A 5,024-nucleotide genomic window follows, 5' to 3' on the forward strand; every position below is an offset into this window, starting at 1 on the left:
TATAGCTTCTGGAACCCTCTCTGCTTCTCGAACACAAAGAAAGAAAGAAAAAAGCTTCTCGACTTGTGTGGGTATTTAAGTAAATCAAACAGAAACGATTTGTCTTCTTATGTGTACCTCTCTCCCTACCATTATTGCTGCTAAAATATCAAAGTTATCTGTGGAGAGAAGACCGTAGCTTGTAAACCAGATGGATAGAAAGTTATTTTTCCTTTTCTCCTAAAGTTATTTTATCACTACTCTACTATTCACTTTCAAGTTCCAAACAATTTATCTTAAACTAATAAGGAAACCCCTTAAACGACCATATATCTTCAAAAAAATTCATAGAGTAGAACCTGATTGTCGAAAAGTGAAGTAGACTCTCCACCATAGAAGTCATTCCTGTCAATGTGAAGGTCCTACTCCAGATAATACAGTAACAAACACTATACACATAGTGATAAGCTTTAGTTTACATCAGAGCGGTGTGGCCTTACTGGCGTCTTTGACGGGCTTACCTTTTCACACACATAGACAAAGCAAATATTAATCTCACAGTGATAAGTTAGTATTATTAACTAACCTTATTTTGTTTCTTGTAAGCTCACCTTATTGGAAGCCCTCCCAAGACAATACCACTACAATAAATCGCCGAAACAGCACTTTCTGCCTGAAGTACACGCAAAGACACATAACAGAAACCTACAACCCATTGTTAACTGAAACATACAAGCCATGAAATCCACTAAAGTTTCTTTCTCTCTCTGTCATTTACAAACAAAAAAAAGAGAGTATGACAAAGCTCTTTTTACCTCTGCACCAGAAGCAAGCACACAGAATGAACGCACGAGCCAACTGTTGTCCTGCAACATCAAAACAAAATGCATAATTAAGATCGTATCTCTCTCTCTGTCATTTAAAGGAAATAGAGACAATTGCATCAAAGAGTTCTTTTTGACCTCTGCACCAGCAGGGAATTTAAAACAAGAGCCAACTGTTGTACTGCAACATACCTGGAACTCTCCTCGTCGATGCAAACAAAATACCAAATCAGAAACATATTAGATTCAATTAAGATAATACTTAAGTCAAATTCTTTCAAAAAAATTCTTCAAATCTACCACTTCAATCCAAAGAACCATTATATATAGTGGTACACTTAATCCTTCTCTTTTGGAATGTCCTTCTTCGGAACCTTTGTCTCTATTTCCTTTGGTTTTATCTTTTATGGCCTCAGCTGCCCTGATATCCGCATCAAACTCATCAGTCACACACACAGAGAGAAATTGCCTTGTGTCGCTACAGATCTATCACTAATACCAACATTGCTCAATCACACAACTATGCCCACCCAACCCACAGCCATCATAATCAATCTTTTAATGTTTTACTCAAGTTACAAAATCTCAGATGATCCTAGAATTTCAACAACTGATATTATATTCATACCATAAGCTTTCCAACACAACTAAGCTCACGGCAAAAAATCGAAAATGAGAGAGTGAACCGGTTTACAAAACCACAAACCCCACCAAACTAACAAACATAACACACCTTCGCAAAGGAGAGAGAGCAGAGGCGGCAGAGGAATCAAGAGAGAGAGAGCAGAATTACGACTTGGAGGCGGCAGAGGATTCTTCTTCGAGCTAGTGACGGATGTGCTTGACGTTACGCCTTACGACGGTGGCAGTTTGCTTGACGTCTCCCTTCAATAGCAACACCACGGCGCCTACTCCAACCACCGTCAAACCCATTCTTCCGATTAAAATCCAAACAACAAAGGACCCTAATTTTATAATTCCCAATTCATATAACCCTAATATTAATCAGATATAAACAACACTAATTCATCAAGATCTACCAACGAAAACAAGAAGAATTGTACCAGCAGAAGCAAAGAGCATGTCTTCGTTTTCGTCATCACCGTCTCTCGAGCACCAGAGAAAGAAAAAAAACTTTGTCTAAAATTTCGGCCAATCGGATCTCGTGTTTTGCAACCCCTGTTTTTTTTTGTTGCAACGAGACGATCATGATTCCTAAAGTTAGAGAGAGTAAAATAAAAAATGACAGGGGAAAAGAAAATAAATCTTAGGTGTATTAATTGAAATGTTTTAATTAAGTACTGATTTTAGTCCCCTATTTAATATTTCAGAAGTATATGACTTATTTTTATAGACTATATAATAGATATATATACATATATATAATTTTTTAGTTATAAACTCATGACATTCATGATTTAGATGTATCATATAATATACAAGTTTAGTTTGATTTTTGGTAATTAGAGATAATATGCATTTAGTTAATTATATTAACATACAAAATCAATTATAGGTAACGAAAATCTTTCAACCTAATTAAAACAAACATATGTGATTCTTCTTTCACTTTTATTTGATTTTATATTTAAATTATTATATAATATATTTAATTAATGAAATAGATTATTTTTTCTGCATATGATGTAATTTAAACTTTTTAAAACAGACATATATTTTTCGACTGATGAATAAAAAAATTATATAAAATGTCTCAATCACATTGTCTAAGAAAACTAGGCAAAGATTCAAAGTCATACTATAAAAAAATGACCAAAATGATTCTGAATACGAATGGGCATGAACTTTGATTATTCAGGCATTGAAATCATACTATAAAGTCATACTTCAAAGTCATAATATTAACACCAATATATATTGTTCAATCTATAAAATATTCAAGCTTTAATAATATTAGTCTTTTAAAAAATTTCTATTCAACTAAAATTTGGACTGAATAACGAGTAAAAATTTGAATATTTAAATTCAATTTCATATATTTCTTTTGTTGAATTGTATAATTTTATATACTATAATAAACTTTTTAAATAATTTAATTTGAAGTATTTAAAATAGTTTAATTTGATATTTTTAAGAATATCATAAATATATGATAGAACAAAAAATTTAAATTATACACACTCTAATTTGATTTGTTATAGCACGGGTCAATAATATGCCACTATAGAATGAAAAAATTTCAAGAAATATGATTTCTTGCAAAAGCACGAGTTGAAATTTCAAAAATTATGATTTCTCAGATTAAATTAAAGTTTGGAATAATGTTGTTTGGTAGAGGCTTTTTCGGTCAAGATGATTTTGACAAACATATGTTACATATTTGGTCTTAAAATTAATATGTGATATATTGTGGGTTAAGTCATATAATTAACAATCAAAATACAATATATAATTTTAAAAACTAAACAAATCAAATTAAATTAACAAACAAATATTAATGTTTTTAACAAACAAACAACATTATTCCAAAATAGATATTATTTCATAAGTCATATTTATTTTATGGCATAGTGTTTCATCCCAAAAGAAAAAAACTTTTAAAACAAATAAAACAATCATATATATAATTATTTAAATAAAAATTACAAAATAAACAGAAGAAATTTCAACTCGTGCTCTAGCACGGATCTAATTCTAGTTGATGTGTTAAGCTGTGGTTAAATGTTGAAGTTGAGGTTTCAAGCTATAGCTATGGAGAGAAACACCTTCATCTTTTATTGTATTGATTGATATAAACTAGGAATAGTCATGTGCATTGAACGAGGTTATTTACATTACTATTTTGTTTTTTATTTAGAGTAAATGACAGATTAGTTTATTTTTCTGAAACGTGTATTGTTTGGTGGTAGTATTTACTCGTTAGAGAATATGGGATTGTGTAGTTAATGTTGTTTTTTTTCTTAGTGTGAGTGTTGCTACTGAGCATTTTTCATATTACAATGTATAGAGCTTATTTATATTACGGTACTTTTTTGAAATGTTGGTGTTTTTGGGATTTGAGTGATTATTTGTTGATGGTGTTGGTGCTATGTATACATTCAGACATATGTTGGTATACTGCTTTGCAAATTTTTTTTCCAGTTAATTGTTATTATTATTTGTTTTTCATTGTTGTTGTGTGCTTTATTCTTTTAGTCGTTGGACTTATGAGTTGTTACATATTTGTATATATTTATTGGTCATTGTTAGTCATTTTTAACCTAATTTTTTTTATAAAAGCTAAGCAAATTACGTAAATTGATTTTAAATAGTCAAAGTGTTCATCAAAATTATAGGATAATTTATGCTTTAGTTGTCCAATTTGGAAATATTAACTTATGGTTTACCCCACATATAAATTTGTCGTGTTTAGGGTTTTTCTTGATCACCAATTTAAAGGTAGTTGTATTCTTTTAAATGTAGAGTCTAGTGTATGTATTTGGTGAAATGTTTTATTTGGTTCTTATGAACTCATCCCTAATTTTATCTATTTAAAGAAGCAAAGACGGATAAATATTATTCACCTAGTTCACCTCTACGTCTGGGGAGAGACCAAAATTTAATGATATCAGAAATTACACCCGACGTTGTGTACATGAAGATGTTTTGCTCATTATTATAAAATTGATTAGATATTGATTTATTAGTTTTAGAAAAAGAATGAAGAAAGCCATTTCTTACTAAGTCGTCTCTTTCATGTGAATAAATTGGTCCAAGTTATTCTGAATGTGTAATCTCATATGTAACCAAGATGATTGCCTCAGTCTGTTATCGACTTTTAGTTTAGAGACAAAATGATTTCTAAATATTTGAGTCATTTATCTTTTCGATTGATTTTTTTTCTTATTTTCTTGTCTCTTACTCTTTCGTCTTTCATTTACTTGAATATCTAGAGATTTTGTTTTGAAAATAATAATATATAATTTGACTATATAAATAAATTTGTGTTTTTATTTTTCATTTCTCGTGGTTCTCCTGCATAGAAATTGTCTAGTGCTATTTTCGTAGCATACGAACATCGTCATATCTTGAAAAAATTCAAACATTCAGTTGTAAGCTAAGCGATATATGAAGAGTATGAAACCTGACGAAGCATCTTTATTTTTATTTTTATCCTAATCAACACAGTATCAACACAGCACACACACGAAGTTTCTAGTTCTTATGTTTATATAGTGTATCGTTGTTAGTAAGTTGTAGATTTTTTTTTTTTTTTTTTTT

The 5,024-nt window shown here is 30.1% G+C and overlaps 1 long non-coding RNA gene across 15 annotated transcripts in view; it reads right to left on the reverse strand.

The window, feature by feature from the left end:
• The window catches only part of LOC104724425, a 4,093-nt gene extending 2,052 nt beyond the window's left edge, over positions 1-2,041 (reverse strand). For 2 of the 15 annotated variants that reach the window (XR_002033821.1, XR_002033823.1), the window contains exons 1-5: positions 1,868-2,041; positions 1,537-1,768; positions 942-1,224; positions 591-845; positions 339-500 (exon numbers count right to left, since the gene is read on the reverse strand). This is a non-coding gene — a long non-coding RNA (uncharacterized LOC104724425). Of the gene's footprint in view, positions 1-6; positions 159-338; positions 501-590; positions 846-941; positions 1,225-1,536; positions 1,769-1,867 lie in introns of those variants that run through there. The other 13 variants (XR_002033827.1, XR_002033828.1, XR_002033822.1 and 10 more) reach the window with 13 other exon arrangements.

Source organism: Camelina sativa, chromosome 11 (genome assembly GCF_000633955.1).
Source record: "Camelina sativa cultivar DH55 chromosome 11, Cs, whole genome shotgun sequence".
NCBI lineage: Eukaryota > Viridiplantae > Streptophyta > Magnoliopsida > Brassicales > Brassicaceae > Camelina > Camelina sativa.